The sequence below is a fragment of the Odontesthes bonariensis genome, chromosome 2 (genome assembly GCF_027942865.1).
Source record: "Odontesthes bonariensis isolate fOdoBon6 chromosome 2, fOdoBon6.hap1, whole genome shotgun sequence".
In the NCBI taxonomy this organism is placed as follows: Eukaryota; Metazoa; Chordata; class Actinopteri; order Atheriniformes; family Atherinopsidae; genus Odontesthes; species Odontesthes bonariensis.
Window position 1 is genome coordinate 33923639 of NC_134507.1, and position 13694 is coordinate 33937332.

Consider the following 13694-nt stretch of genomic DNA (forward strand, 5'->3'; position numbering starts at 1 on the left):
AATAGGGCCCGATTGTTCCTACCTGGTCGGCCGAGGAGCCAGCGTCTCAACCAAGCAAAGCTCACCGTGGGGAAGGTGGCTATGCCAACTAGCCTGATGCACTGCTCCCGCAGTGTCAAATACTCGTACTCTGGTTTCTCTTCATAACGTACAAGTCTTTCGCCTTTTACTAAAGACTTCCGTGGAGAGCAGCATTAATGAGTTGTTTCTATTTTTGGAAGGCTTTACCTTTGCGGGTGAAGCCCATTCTGTCTGTGCAAAGGAAATCTTCTTGCTGTGCCAAGTGACTTCTCGGAGTAGAGTCACCTTATTTCTTGAGACCGTGCCCATGTTCAAAGCTGGAGCGCTAAATTGTTGTTGTTTGAATGGTGCTCAGTGGAGCGGGCGGGAGTGCAAAGTTGTACCATCTGAAACGGCTGAAGAGTGCTCACTGCAGCGGGTGGGCGGAGGTGCAAAGTGACGCTTTGTAGGCAAAAAAAGAGCACCGCCACAAGTGCGCATTGTGCCAGGAAGGGCTCTCGGACGTGAAACAGTGGAGGGTTATCGCTTCTCGGCCTTTTGGCTAAGATCAAGTGTAGTATCTGTTCTTATCAGTTTAATATCTGATACGTCCTCTATATGAGGACTACATATTAAATGGATTTTTAGGCACAGGGGTTGAAAAAGGGGCTTGCTCCGTTCACTCCACGCATCGACCCGGTACTGCAGTGCCGCTGGGAACGGTGCACTCTTCCCAACTCTTGTGAAATAACAAAACCTGCGGTACATGGTGGTAGTTTCAGGGAGCCATTGTATTCTGACTTCTAAAATGGAACTATAATCTTTAGAAAAGACGCAGTTTATGAGCACGTCGTGGGATTGAGCTTCCCTGGTTTCTCTGTATGACCATGAACACCAAACTACACACAGAGAACAGAGGAGCTTGACAGACACACACTAAGTTATCTGAGAGTCCCATTTGCAGCTGCAGAGAACAATCACATCAGGGAAGTCGACGTGCAGGCTCAACATCAGCCTCTCAAGCCAACTCTCTGGTAAAATAGGGGCAACGTATGGTTCCAGCACCTATGTAACACATATTTGTCACGGGGACTGTGGCTTACGGCCACACCGCCCTGAACACGCCCGATCTCGTCCGAACTCGGAAGCCAAGCAGGGTAGGGCCTGGTTAGTACTTGGATGGGAGACCGCTTGGGAATACCAGGTGCTGTAAGCATTTTTCTCTCTTCTCTTCTCTTCTCTCTGCATGTCTTTTGTTGAAACATCTGTTGATCACCCTGTGATCCATCTTGCTGATCCTGGATCTGCTAAGGTGTCCCAGGTCATGGTTGCCTTTGATCCTCATACATTTAACTTTGTCCTGACAAAGGAGCAGTTCCAAAAAGTCAAACAGGGACTGCCTTTGCATTTGACGCAGTCAAACTGCATGCGCCTGGAGAAGCCAAAAGGCTTACAGCACCTGGTATTCCCAGGCGGTCTCCCCATCCAAGTACTAACCAGGCCCGACTCTGCTTAGCTTCTGAGATAAAACTCTGGCTTTTAGTCTGCGAAAAGAGAGTGAAAGTGAACTCCACTTTGAGATGGCTCTGGGATTGGGCCGACTGGGAGAATTGCTTGAAAAAAAGCTCTACACCCAATGAGCGGTCAGAACAAAGCCTCAAGACCCCTAGTCTTTTGCACAGAGTAAAAGACAAAGCAGCCATTGAATAGGGCCCGATTGTTCCTACCTGGTCGGCCGAGGAGCCAGCGTCTCAACCAAGCAAAGCTCACCGTGGGGAAGGTGGCTATGCCAACTAGCCTGATGCACTGCTCCCGCAGTGTCAAATACTCGTACTCTGGTTTCTCTTCATAACGTACAAGTCTTTCGCCTTTTACTAAAGACTTCCGTGGAGAGCAGCATTAATGAGTTGTTTCTATTTTTGGAAGGCTTTACCTTTGCGGGTGAAGCCCATTCTGTCTGTGCAAAGGAAATCTTCTTGCTGTGCCAAGTGACTTCTCGGAGTAGAGTCACCTTATTTCTTGAGACCGTGCCCATGTTCAAAGCTGGAGCGCTAAATTGTTGTTGTTTGAATGGTGCTCAGTGGAGCGGGCGGGAGTGCAAAGTTGTACCATCTGAAACGGCTGAAGAGTGCTCACTGCAGCGGGTGGGCGGAGGTGCAAAGTGACGCTTTGTAGGCAAAAAAAGAGCACCGCCACAAGTGCGCATTGTGCCAGGAAGGGCTGTCGGACGTGAAACAGTGGAGGGTTATCGCTTCTCGGCCTTTTGGCTAAGATCAAGTGTAGTATCTGTTCTTATCAGTTTAATATCTGATACGTCCTCTATATGAGGACTACATATTAAATGGATTTTTAGGCACAGGGGTTGAAAAAGGGGCTTGCTCCGTTCACTCCACGCATCGACCCGGTACTGCAGTGCCGCTGGGAACGGTGCACTCTTCCCAACTCTTGTGAAATAACAAAACCTGCGGTACATGGTGGTAGTTTCAGGGAGCCATTGTATTCTGACTTCTAAAATGGAACTATAATCTTTAGAAAAGACGCAGTTTATGAGCACGTCGTGGGATTGAGCTTCCCTGGTTTCTCTGTATGACCATGAACACCAAACTACACACAGAGAACAGAGGAGCTTGACAGACACACACTAAGTTATCTGAGAGTCCCATTTGCAGCTGCAGAGAACAATCACATCAGGGAAGTCGACGTGCAGGCTCAACATCAGCCTCTCAAGCCAACTCTCTGGTAAAATAGGGGCAACGTATGGTTCCAGCACCTATGTAACACATATTTGTCACGGGGACTGTGGCTTACGGCCACACCGCCCTGAACACGCCCGATCTCGTCCGAACTCGGAAGCCAAGCAGGGTAGGGCCTGGTTAGTACTTGGATGGGAGACCGCTTGGGAATACCAGGTGCTGTAAGCATTTTTCTCTCTTCTCTTCTCTTCTCTCTGCATGTCTTTTGTTGAAACATCTGTTGATCACCCTGTGATCCATCTTGCTGATCCTGGATCTGCTAAGGTGTCCCAGGTCATGGTTGCCTTTGATCCTCATACATTTAACTTTGTCCTGACAAAGGAGCAGTTCCAAAAAGTCAAACAGGGACTGCCTTTGCATTTGACGCAGTCAAACTGCATGCGCCTGGAGAAGCCAAAAGGCTTACAGCACCTGGTATTCCCAGGCGGTCTCCCCATCCAAGTACTAACCAGGCCCGACTCTGCTTAGCTTCTGAGATAAAACTCTGGCTTTTAGTCTGCGAAAAGAGAGTGAAAGTGAACTCCACTTTGAGATGGCTCTGGGATTGGGCCGACTGGGAGAATTGCTTGAAAAAAAGCTCTACACCCAATGAGCGGTCAGAACAAAGCCTCAAGACCCCTAGTCTTTTGCACAGAGTAAAAGACAAAGCAGCCATTGAATAGGGCCCGATTGTTCCTACCTGGTCGGCCGAGGAGCCAGCGTCTCAACCAAGCAAAGCTCACCGTGGGGAAGGTGGCTATGCCAACTAGCCTGATGCACTGCTCCCGCAGTGTCAAATACTCGTACTCTGGTTTCTCTTCATAACGTACAAGTCTTTCGCCTTTTACTAAAGACTTCCGTGGAGAGCAGCATTAATGAGTTGTTTCTATTTTTGGAAGGCTTTACCTTTGCGGGTGAAGCCCATTCTGTCTGTGCAAAGGAAATCTTCTTGCTGTGCCAAGTGACTTCTCGGAGTAGAGTCACCTTATTTCTTGAGACCGTGCCCATGTTCAAAGCTGGAGCGCTAAATTGTTGTTGTTTGAATGGTGCTCAGTGGAGCGGGCGGGAGTGCAAAGTTGTACCATCTGAAACGGCTGAAGAGTGCTCACTGCAGCGGGTGGGCGGAGGTGCAAAGTGACGCTTTGTAGGCAAAAAAAGAGCACCGCCACAAGTGCGCATTGTGCCAGGAAGGGCTGTCGGACGTGAAACAGTGGAGGGTTATCGCTTCTCGGCCTTTTGGCTAAGATCAAGTGTAGTATCTGTTCTTATCAGTTTAATATCTGATACGTCCTCTATATGAGGACTACATATTAAATGGATTTTTAGGCACAGGGGTTGAAAAAGGGGCTTGCTCCGTTCACTCCACGCATCGACCCGGTACTGCAGTGCCGCTGGGAACGGTGCACTCTTCCCAACTCTTGTGAAATAACAAAACCTGCGGTACATGGTGGTAGTTTCAGGGAGCCATTGTATTCTGACTTCTAAAATGGAACTATAATCTTTAGAAAAGACGCAGTTTATGAGCACGTCGTGGGATTGAGCTTCCCTGGTTTCTCTGTATGACCATGAACACCAAACTACACACAGAGAACAGAGGAGCTTGACAGACACACACTAAGTTATCTGAGAGTCCCATTTGCAGCTGCAGAGAACAATCACATCAGGGAAGTCGACGTGCAGGCTCAACATCAGCCTCTCAAGCCAACTCTCTGGTAAAATAGGGGCAACGTATGGTTCCAGCACCTATGTAACACATATTTGTCACGGGGACTGTGGCTTACGGCCACACCGCCCTGAACACGCCCGATCTCGTCCGAACTCGGAAGCCAAGCAGGGTAGGGCCTGGTTAGTACTTGGATGGGAGACCGCTTGGGAATACCAGGTGCTGTAAGCATTTTTCTCTCTTCTCTTCTCTTCTCTCTGCATGTCTTTTGTTGAAACATCTGTTGATCACCCTGTGATCCATCTTGCTGATCCTGGATCTGCTAAGGTGTCCCAGGTCATGGTTGCCTTTGATCCTCATACATTTAACTTTGTCCTGACAAAGGAGCAGTTCCAAAAAGTCAAACAGGGACTGCCTTTGCATTTGACGCAGTCAAACTGCATGCGCCTGGAGAAGCCAAAAGGCTTACAGCACCTGGTATTCCCAGGCGGTCTCCCCATCCAAGTACTAACCAGGCCCGACTCTGCTTAGCTTCTGAGATAAAACTCTGGCTTTTAGTCTGCGAAAAGAGAGTGAAAGTGAACTCCACTTTGAGATGGCTCTGGGATTGGGCCGACTGGGAGAATTGCTTGAAAAAAAGCTCTACACCCAATGAGCGGTCAGAACAAAGCCTCAAGACCCCTAGTCTTTTGCACAGAGTAAAAGACAAAGCAGCCATTGAATAGGGCCCGATTGTTCCTACCTGGTCGGCCGAGGAGCCAGCGTCTCAACCAAGCAAAGCTCACCGTGGGGAAGGTGGCTATGCCAACTAGCCTGATGCACTGCTCCCGCAGTGTCAAATACTCGTACTCTGGTTTCTCTTCATAACGTACAAGTCTTTCGCCTTTTACTAAAGACTTCCGTGGAGAGCAGCATTAATGAGTTGTTTCTATTTTTGGAAGGCTTTACCTTTGCGGGTGAAGCCCATTCTGTCTGTGCAAAGGAAATCTTCTTGCTGTGCCAAGTGACTTCTCGGAGTAGAGTCACCTTATTTCTTGAGACCGTGCCCATGTTCAAAGCTGGAGCGCTAAATTGTTGTTGTTTGAATGGTGCTCAGTGGAGCGGGCGGGAGTGCAAAGTTGTACCATCTGAAACGGCTGAAGAGTGCTCACTGCAGCGGGTGGGCGGAGGTGCAAAGTGACGCTTTGTAGGCAAAAAAAGAGCACCGCCACAAGTGCGCATTGTGCCAGGAAGGGCTGTCGGACGTGAAACAGTGGAGGGTTATCGCTTCTCGGCCTTTTGGCTAAGATCAAGTGTAGTATCTGTTCTTATCAGTTTAATATCTGATACGTCCTCTATATGAGGACTACATATTAAATGGATTTTTAGGCACAGGGGTTGAAAAAGGGGCTTGCTCCGTTCACTCCACGCATCGACCCGGTACTGCAGTGCCGCTGGGAACGGTGCACTCTTCCCAACTCTTGTGAAATAACAAAACCTGCGGTACATGGTGGTAGTTTCAGGGAGCCATTGTATTCTGACTTCTAAAATGGAACTATAATCTTTAGAAAAGACGCAGTTTATGAGCACGTCGTGGGATTGAGCTTCCCTGGTTTCTCTGTATGACCATGAACACCAAACTACACACAGAGAACAGAGGAGCTTGACAGACACACACTAAGTTATCTGAGAGTCCCATTTGCAGCTGCAGAGAACAATCACATCAGGGAAGTCGACGTGCAGGCTCAACATCAGCCTCTCAAGCCAACTCTCTGGTAAAATAGGGGCAACGTATGGTTCCAGCACCTATGTAACACATATTTGTCACGGGGACTGTGGCTTACGGCCACACCGCCCTGAACACGCCCGATCTCGTCCGAACTCGGAAGCCAAGCAGGGTAGGGCCTGGTTAGTACTTGGATGGGAGACCGCTTGGGAATACCAGGTGCTGTAAGCATTTTTCTCTCTTCTCTTCTCTTCTCTCTGCATGTCTTTTGTTGAAACATCTGTTGATCACCCTGTGATCCATCTTGCTGATCCTGGATCTGCTAAGGTGTCCCAGGTCATGGTTGCCTTTGATCCTCATACATTTAACTTTGTCCTGACAAAGGAGCAGTTCCAAAAAGTCAAACAGGGACTGCCTTTGCATTTGACGCAGTCAAACTGCATGCGCCTGGAGAAGCCAAAAGGCTTACAGCACCTGGTATTCCCAGGCGGTCTCCCCATCCAAGTACTAACCAGGCCTGACTCTGCTTAGCTTCTGAGATAAAACTCTGGCTTTTAGTCTGCGAAAAGAGAGTGAAAGTGAACTCCACTTTGAGATGGCTCTGGGATTGGGCCGACTGGGAGAATTGCTTGAAAAAAAGCTCTACACCCAATGAGCGGTCAGAACAAAGCCTCAAGACCCCTAGTCTTTTGCACAGAGTAAAAGACAAAGCAGCCATTGAATAGGGCCCGATTGTTCCTACCTGGTCGGCCGAGGAGCCAGCGTCTCAACCAAGCAAAGCTCACCGTGGGGAAGGTGGCTATGCCAACTAGCCTGATGCACTGCTCCCGCAGTGTCAAATACTCGTACTCTGGTTTCTCTTCATAACGTACAAGTCTTTCGCCTTTTACTAAAGACTTCCGTGGAGAGCAGCATTAATGAGTTGTTTCTATTTTTGGAAGGCTTTACCTTTGCGGGTGAAGCCCATTCTGTCTGTGCAAAGGAAATCTTCTTGCTGTGCCAAGTGACTTCTCGGAGTAGAGTCACCTTATTTCTTGAGACCGTGCCCATGTTCAAAGCTGGAGCGCTAAATTGTTGTTGTTTGAATGGTGCTCAGTGGAGCGGGCGGGAGTGCAAAGTTGTACCATCTGAAACGGCTGAAGAGTGCTCACTGCAGCGGGTGGGCGGAGGTGCAAAGTGACGCTTTGTAGGCAAAAAAAGAGCACCGCCACAAGTGCGCATTGTGCCAGGAAGGGCTGTCGGACGTGAAACAGTGGAGGGTTATCGCTTCTCGGCCTTTTGGCTAAGATCAAGTGTAGTATCTGTTCTTATCAGTTTAATATCTGATACGTCCTCTATATGAGGACTACATATTAAATGGATTTTTAGGCACAGGGGTTGAAAAAGGGGCTTGCTCCGTTCACTCCACGCATCAACCCGGTACTGCAGTGCCGCTGGGAACGGTGCACTCTTCCCAACTCTTGTGAAATAACAAAACCTGCGGTACATGGTGGTAGTTTCAGGGAGCCATTGTATTCTGACTTCTAAAATGGAACTATAATCTTTAGAAAAGACGCAGTTTATGAGCACGTCGTGGGATTGAGCTTCCCTGGTTTCTCTGTATGACCATGAACACCAAACTACACACAGAGAACAGAGGAGCTTGACAGACACACACTAAGTTATCTGAGAGTCCCATTTGCAGCTGCAGAGAACAATCACATCAGGGAAGTCGACGTGCAGGCTCAACATCAGCCTCTCAAGCCAACTCTCTGGTAAAATAGGGGCAACGTATGGTTCCAGCACCTATGTAACACATATTTGTCACGGGGACTGTGGCTTACGGCCACACCGCCCTGAACACGCCCGATCTCGTCCGAACTCGGAAGCCAAGCAGGGTAGGGCCTGGTTAGTACTTGGATGGGAGACCGCTTGGGAATACCAGGTGCTGTAAGCATTTTTCTCTCTTCTCTTCTCTTCTCTCTGCATGTCTTTTGTTGAAACATCTGTTGATCACCCTGTGATCCATCTTGCTGATCCTGGATCTGCTAAGGTGTCCCAGGTCATGGTTGCCTTTGATCCTCATACATTTAACTTTGTCCTGACAAAGGAGCAGTTCCAAAAAGTCAAACAGGGACTGCCTTTGCATTTGACGCAGTCAAACTGCATGCGCCTGGAGAAGCCAAAAGGCTTACAGCACCTGGTATTCCCAGGCGGTCTCCCCATCCAAGTACTAACCAGGCCCGACTCTGCTTAGCTTCTGAGATAAAACTCTGGCTTTTAGTCTGCGAAAAGAGAGTGAAAGTGAACTCCACTTTGAGATGGCTCTGGGATTGGGCCGACTGGGAGAATTGCTTGAAAAAAAGCTCTACACCCAATGAGCGGTCAGAACAAAGCCTCAAGACCCCTAGTCTTTTGCACAGAGTAAAAGACAAAGCAGCCATTGAATAGGGCCCGATTGTTCCTACCTGGTCGGCCGAGGAGCCAGCGTCTCAACCAAGCAAAGCTCACCGTGGGGAAGGTGGCTATGCCAACTAGCCTGATGCACTGCTCCCGCAGTGTCAAATACTCGTACTCTGGTTTCTCTTCATAACGTACAAGTCTTTCGCCTTTTACTAAAGACTTCCGTGGAGAGCAGCATTAATGAGTTGTTTCTATTTTTGGAAGGCTTTACCTTTGCGGGTGAAGCCCATTCTGTCTGTGCAAAGGAAATCTTCTTGCTGTGCCAAGTGACTTCTCGGAGTAGAGTCACCTTATTTCTTGAGACCGTGCCCATGTTCAAAGCTGGAGCGCTAAATTGTTGTTGTTTGAATGGTGCTCAGTGGAGCGGGCGGGAGTGCAAAGTTGTACCATCTGAAACGGCTGAAGAGTGCTCACTGCAGCGGGTGGGCGGAGGTGCAAAGTGACGCTTTGTAGGCAAAAAAAGAGCACCGCCACAAGTGCGCATTGTGCCAGGAAGGGCTCTCGGACGTGAAACAGTGGAGGGTTATCGCTTCTCGGCCTTTTGGCTAAGATCAAGTGTACTATCTGTTCTTATCAGTTTAATATCTGATACGTCCTCTATATGAGGACTACATATTAAATGGATTTTTAGGCACAGGGGTTGAAAAAGGGGCTTGCTCCGTTCACTCCACGCATCGACCCGGTACTGCAGTGCCGCTGGGAACGGTGCACTCTTCCCAACTCTTGTGAAATAACAAAACCTGCGGTACATGGTGGTAGTTTCAGGGAGCCATTGTATTCTGACTTCTAAAATGGAACTATAATCTTTAGAAAAGACGCAGTTTATGAGCACGTCGTGGGATTGAGCTTCCCTGGTTTCTCTGTATGACCATGAACACCAAACTACACACAGAGAACAGAGGAGCTTGACAGACACACACTAAGTTATCTGAGAGTCCCATTTGCAGCTGCAGAGAACAATCACATCAGGGAAGTCGACGTGCAGGCTCAACATCAGCCTCTCAAGCCAACTCTCTGGTAAAATAGGGGCAACGTATGGTTCCAGCACCTATGTAACACATATTTGTCACGGGGACTGTGGCTTACGGCCACACCGCCCTGAACACGCCCGATCTCGTCCGAACTCGGAAGCCAAGCAGGGTAGGGCCTGGTTAGTACTTGGATGGGAGACCGCTTGGGAATACCAGGTGCTGTAAGCATTTTTCTCTCTTCTCTTCTCTTCTCTCTGCATGTCTTTTGTTGAAACATCTGTTGATCACCCTGTGATCCATCTTGCTGATCCTGGATCTGCTAAGGTGTCCCAGGTCATGGTTGCCTTTGATCCTCATACATTTAACTTTGTCCTGACAAAGGAGCAGTTCCAAAAAGTCAAACAGGGACTGCCTTTGCATTTGACGCAGTCAAACTGCATGCGCCTGGAGAAGCCAAAAGGCTTACAGCACCTGGTATTCCCAGGCGGTCTCCCCATCCAAGTACTAACCAGGCCCGACTCTGCTTAGCTTCTGAGATAAAACTCTGGCTTTTAGTCTGCGAAAAGAGAGTGAAAGTGAACTCCACTTTGAGATGGCTCTGGGATTGGGCCGACTGGGAGAATTGCTTGAAAAAAAGCTCTACACCCAATGAGCGGTCAGAACAAAGCCTCAAGACCCCTAGTCTTTTGCACAGAGTAAAAGACAAAGCAGCCATTGAATAGGGCCCGATTGTTCCTACCTGGTCGGCCGAGGAGCCAGCGTCTCAACCAAGCAAAGCTCACCGTGGGGAAGGTGGCTATGCCAACTAGCCTGATGCACTGCTCCCGCAGTGTCAAATACTCGTACTCTGGTTTCTCTTCATAACGTACAAGTCTTTCGCCTTTTACTAAAGACTTCCGTGGAGAGCAGCATTAATGAGTTGTTTCTATTTTTGGAAGGCTTTACCTTTGCGGGTGAAGCCCATTCTGTCTGTGCAAAGGAAATCTTCTTGCTGTGCCAAGTGACTTCTCGGAGTAGAGTCACCTTATTTCTTGAGACCGTGCCCATGTTCAAAGCTGGAGCGCTAAATTGTTGTTGTTTGAATGGTGCTCAGTGGAGCGGGCGGGAGTGCAAAGTTGTACCATCTGAAACGGCTGAAGAGTGCTCACTGCAGCGGGTGGGCGGAGGTGCAAAGTGACGCTTTGTAGGCAAAAAAAGAGCACCGCCACAAGTGCGCATTGTGCCAGGAAGGGCTGTCGGACGTGAAACAGTGGAGGGTTATCGCTTCTCGGCCTTTTGGCTAAGATCAAGTGTAGTATCTGTTCTTATCAGTTTAATATCTGATACGTCCTCTATATGAGGACTACATATTAAATGGATTTTTAGGCACAGGGGTTGAAAAAGGGGCTTGCTCCGTTCACTCCACGCATCGACCCGGTACTGCAGTGCCGCTGGGAACGGTGCACTCTTCCCAACTCTTGTGAAATAACAAAACCTGCGGTACATGGTGGTAGTTTCAGGGAGCCATTGTATTCTGACTTCTAAAATGGAACTATAATCTTTAGAAAAGACGCAGTTTATGAGCACGTCGTGGGATTGAGCTTCCCTGGTTTCTCTGTATGACCATGAACACCAAACTACACACAGAGAACAGAGGAGCTTGACAGACACACACTAAGTTATCTGAGAGTCCCATTTGCAGCTGCAGAGAACAATCACATCAGGGAAGTCGACGTGCAGGCTCAACATCAGCCTCTCAAGCCAACTCTCTGGTAAAATAGGGGCAACGTATGGTTCCAGCACCTATGTAACACATATTTGTCACGGGGACTGTGGCTTACGGCCACACCGCCCTGAACACGCCCGATCTCGTCCGAACTCGGAAGCCAAGCAGGGTAGGGCCTGGTTAGTACTTGGATGGGAGACCGCTTGGGAATACCAGGTGCTGTAAGCATTTTTCTCTCTTCTCTTCTCTTCTCTCTGCATGTCTTTTGTTGAAACATCTGTTGATCACCCTGTGATCCATCTTGCTGATCCTGGATCTGCTAAGGTGTCCCAGGTCATGGTTGCCTTTGATCCTCATACATTTAACTTTGTCCTGACAAAGGAGCAGTTCCAAAAAGTCAAACAGGGACTGCCTTTGCATTTGACGCAGTCAAACTGCATGCGCCTGGAGAAGCCAAAAGGCTTACAGCACCTGGTATTCCCAGGCGGTCTCCCCATCCAAGTACTAACCAGGCCCGACTCTGCTTAGCTTCTGAGATAAAACTCTGGCTTTTAGTCTGCGAAAAGAGAGTGAAAGTGAACTCCACTTTGAGATGGCTCTGGGATTGGGCCGACTGGGAGAATTGCTTGAAAAAAAGCTCTACACCCAATGAGCGGTCAGAACAAAGCCTCAAGACCCCTAGTCTTTTGCACAGAGTAAAAGACAAAGCAGCCATTGAATAGGGCCCGATTGTTCCTACCTGGTCGGCCGAGGAGCCAGCGTCTCAACCAAGCAAAGCTCACCGTGGGGAAGGTGGCTATGCCAACTAGCCTGATGCACTGCTCCCGCAGTGTCAAATACTCGTACTCTGGTTTCTCTTCATAACGTACAAGTCTTTCGCCTTTTACTAAAGACTTCCGTGGAGAGCAGCATTAATGAGTTGTTTCTATTTTTGGAAGGCTTTACCTTTGCGGGTGAAGCCCATTCTGTCTGTGCAAAGGAAATCTTCTTGCTGTGCCAAGTGACTTCTCGGAGTAGAGTCACCTTATTTCTTGAGACCGTGCCCATGTTCAAAGCTGGAGCGCTAAATTGTTGTTGTTTGAATGGTGCTCAGTGGAGCGGGCGGGAGTGCAAAGTTGTACCATCTGAAACGGCTGAAGAGTGCTCACTGCAGCGGGTGGGCGGAGGTGCAAAGTGACGCTTTGTAGGCAAAAAAAGAGCACCGCCACAAGTGCGCATTGTGCCAGGAAGGGCTGTCGGACGTGAAACAGTGGAGGGTTATCGCTTCTCGGCCTTTTGGCTAAGATCAAGTGTAGTATCTGTTCTTATCAGTTTAATATCTGATACGTCCTCTATATGAGGACTACATATTAAATGGATTTTTAGGCACAGGGGTTGAAAAAGGGGCTTGCTCCGTTCACTCCACGCATCGACCCGGTACTGCAGTGCCGCTGGGAACGGTGCACTCTTCCCAACTCTTGTGAAATAACAAAACCTGCGGTACATGGTGGTAGTTTCAGGGAGCCATTGTATTCTGACTTCTAAAATGGAACTATAATCTTTAGAAAAGACGCAGTTTATGAGCACGTCGTGGGATTGAGCTTCCCTGGTTTCTCTGTATGACCATGAACACCAAACTACACACAGAGAACAGAGGAGCTTGACAGACACACACTAAGTTATCTGAGAGTCCCATTTGCAGCTGCAGAGAACAATCACATCAGGGAAGTCGACGTGCAGGCTCAACATCAGCCTCTCAAGCCAACTCTCTGGTAAAATAGGGGCAACGTATGGTTCCAGCACCTATGTAACACATATTTGTCACGGGGACTGTGGCTTACGGCCACACCGCCCTGAACACGCCCGATCTCGTCCGAACTCGGAAGCCAAGCAGGGTAGGGCCTGGTTAGTACTTGGATGGGAGACCGCTTGGGAATACCAGGTGCTGTAAGCATTTTTCTCTCTTCTCTTCTCTTCTCTCTGCATGTCTTTTGTTGAAACATCTGTTGATCACCCTGTGATCCATCTTGCTGATCCTGGATCTGCTAAGGTGTCCCAGGTCATGGTTGCCTTTGATCCTCATACATTTAACTTTGTCCTGACAAAGGAGCAGTTCCAAAAAGTCAAACAGGGACTGCCTTTGCATTTGACGCAGTCAAACTGCATGCGCCTGGAGAAGCCAAAAGGCTTACAGCACCTGGTATTCCCAGGCGGTCTCCCCATCCAAGTACTAACCAGGCCCGACTCTGCTTAGCTTCTGAGATAAAACTCTGGCTTTTAGTCTGCGAAAAGAGAGTGAAAGTGAACTCCACTTTGAGATGGCTCTGGGATTGGGCCGACTGGGAGAATTGCTTGAAAAAAAGCTCTACACCCAATGAGCGGTCAGAACAAAGCCTCAAGACCCCTAGTCTTTTGCACAGAGTAAAAGACAAAGCAGCCATTGAATAGGGCCCGATTGTTCCTACCTGGTCGGCCGAGGAGCCAGCGTCTCAACCAA

General features: G+C 48.8%; 24 non-coding genes across 24 annotated transcripts; all 24 read left to right on the forward strand.

Moving 5' to 3' along the window:
- Nucleotides 1–125: 125 nt before the first annotated feature.
- LOC142372995 (U5 spliceosomal RNA) lies at nt 126–238 on the forward strand. Its single transcript, XR_012768377.1, has one exon. It is a non-coding gene; the product is annotated as a U5 spliceosomal RNA (small nuclear RNA).
- A 304-nt stretch (nt 239–542) lies between these two features.
- On the forward strand, nt 543–733 carry LOC142368963 (U2 spliceosomal RNA). The gene has a single exon (XR_012767473.1). It is a non-coding gene; the product is annotated as a U2 spliceosomal RNA (small nuclear RNA).
- A 364-nt stretch (nt 734–1097) lies between these two features.
- On the forward strand, nt 1098–1216 carry LOC142373047 (5S ribosomal RNA). The gene has a single exon (XR_012768386.1). It is a non-coding gene; the product is annotated as a 5S ribosomal RNA (ribosomal RNA).
- A 614-nt stretch (nt 1217–1830) lies between these two features.
- LOC142373000 (U5 spliceosomal RNA) lies at nt 1831–1943 on the forward strand. The gene has a single exon (XR_012768378.1). It is a non-coding gene; the product is annotated as a U5 spliceosomal RNA (small nuclear RNA).
- Nucleotides 1944–2247: 304 nt separating this feature from the next.
- Nucleotides 2248–2438, forward strand: LOC142368974 (U2 spliceosomal RNA). The gene has a single exon (XR_012767479.1). It is a non-coding gene; the product is annotated as a U2 spliceosomal RNA (small nuclear RNA).
- A 364-nt stretch (nt 2439–2802) lies between these two features.
- On the forward strand, nt 2803–2921 carry LOC142373618 (5S ribosomal RNA). Its single transcript, XR_012768539.1, has one exon. It is a non-coding gene; the product is annotated as a 5S ribosomal RNA (ribosomal RNA).
- A 614-nt stretch (nt 2922–3535) lies between these two features.
- LOC142373006 (U5 spliceosomal RNA) lies at nt 3536–3648 on the forward strand. The gene has a single exon (XR_012768379.1). It is a non-coding gene; the product is annotated as a U5 spliceosomal RNA (small nuclear RNA).
- Nucleotides 3649–3952: 304 nt separating this feature from the next.
- Nucleotides 3953–4143, forward strand: LOC142368975 (U2 spliceosomal RNA). Its single transcript, XR_012767480.1, has one exon. It is a non-coding gene; the product is annotated as a U2 spliceosomal RNA (small nuclear RNA).
- A 364-nt stretch (nt 4144–4507) lies between these two features.
- Nucleotides 4508–4626, forward strand: LOC142374228 (5S ribosomal RNA). Its single transcript, XR_012768669.1, has one exon. It is a non-coding gene; the product is annotated as a 5S ribosomal RNA (ribosomal RNA).
- Nucleotides 4627–5240: 614 nt separating this feature from the next.
- Nucleotides 5241–5353, forward strand: LOC142373019 (U5 spliceosomal RNA). The gene has a single exon (XR_012768381.1). It is a non-coding gene; the product is annotated as a U5 spliceosomal RNA (small nuclear RNA).
- Nucleotides 5354–5657: 304 nt separating this feature from the next.
- Nucleotides 5658–5848, forward strand: LOC142368980 (U2 spliceosomal RNA). Its single transcript, XR_012767481.1, has one exon. It is a non-coding gene; the product is annotated as a U2 spliceosomal RNA (small nuclear RNA).
- A 364-nt stretch (nt 5849–6212) lies between these two features.
- Nucleotides 6213–6331, forward strand: LOC142374409 (5S ribosomal RNA). Its single transcript, XR_012768711.1, has one exon. It is a non-coding gene; the product is annotated as a 5S ribosomal RNA (ribosomal RNA).
- A 614-nt stretch (nt 6332–6945) lies between these two features.
- LOC142373026 (U5 spliceosomal RNA) lies at nt 6946–7058 on the forward strand. The gene has a single exon (XR_012768382.1). It is a non-coding gene; the product is annotated as a U5 spliceosomal RNA (small nuclear RNA).
- A 304-nt stretch (nt 7059–7362) lies between these two features.
- On the forward strand, nt 7363–7553 carry LOC142370087 (U2 spliceosomal RNA). The gene has a single exon (XR_012767787.1). It is a non-coding gene; the product is annotated as a U2 spliceosomal RNA (small nuclear RNA).
- Nucleotides 7554–7917: 364 nt separating this feature from the next.
- On the forward strand, nt 7918–8036 carry LOC142374455 (5S ribosomal RNA). The gene has a single exon (XR_012768724.1). It is a non-coding gene; the product is annotated as a 5S ribosomal RNA (ribosomal RNA).
- Nucleotides 8037–8650: 614 nt separating this feature from the next.
- On the forward strand, nt 8651–8763 carry LOC142373031 (U5 spliceosomal RNA). The gene has a single exon (XR_012768383.1). It is a non-coding gene; the product is annotated as a U5 spliceosomal RNA (small nuclear RNA).
- Nucleotides 8764–9067: 304 nt separating this feature from the next.
- Nucleotides 9068–9258, forward strand: LOC142370101 (U2 spliceosomal RNA). The gene has a single exon (XR_012767791.1). It is a non-coding gene; the product is annotated as a U2 spliceosomal RNA (small nuclear RNA).
- A 364-nt stretch (nt 9259–9622) lies between these two features.
- LOC142374519 (5S ribosomal RNA) lies at nt 9623–9741 on the forward strand. The gene has a single exon (XR_012768736.1). It is a non-coding gene; the product is annotated as a 5S ribosomal RNA (ribosomal RNA).
- Nucleotides 9742–10355: 614 nt separating this feature from the next.
- LOC142373036 (U5 spliceosomal RNA) lies at nt 10356–10468 on the forward strand. The gene has a single exon (XR_012768384.1). It is a non-coding gene; the product is annotated as a U5 spliceosomal RNA (small nuclear RNA).
- Nucleotides 10469–10772: 304 nt separating this feature from the next.
- On the forward strand, nt 10773–10963 carry LOC142368994 (U2 spliceosomal RNA). The gene has a single exon (XR_012767485.1). It is a non-coding gene; the product is annotated as a U2 spliceosomal RNA (small nuclear RNA).
- A 364-nt stretch (nt 10964–11327) lies between these two features.
- LOC142374580 (5S ribosomal RNA) lies at nt 11328–11446 on the forward strand. Its single transcript, XR_012768748.1, has one exon. It is a non-coding gene; the product is annotated as a 5S ribosomal RNA (ribosomal RNA).
- Nucleotides 11447–12060: 614 nt separating this feature from the next.
- Nucleotides 12061–12173, forward strand: LOC142373043 (U5 spliceosomal RNA). Its single transcript, XR_012768385.1, has one exon. It is a non-coding gene; the product is annotated as a U5 spliceosomal RNA (small nuclear RNA).
- A 304-nt stretch (nt 12174–12477) lies between these two features.
- Nucleotides 12478–12668, forward strand: LOC142368999 (U2 spliceosomal RNA). Its single transcript, XR_012767487.1, has one exon. It is a non-coding gene; the product is annotated as a U2 spliceosomal RNA (small nuclear RNA).
- A 364-nt stretch (nt 12669–13032) lies between these two features.
- On the forward strand, nt 13033–13151 carry LOC142374634 (5S ribosomal RNA). The gene has a single exon (XR_012768761.1). It is a non-coding gene; the product is annotated as a 5S ribosomal RNA (ribosomal RNA).
- The last annotated feature ends 543 nt before the right edge of the window (nt 13152–13694 follow it).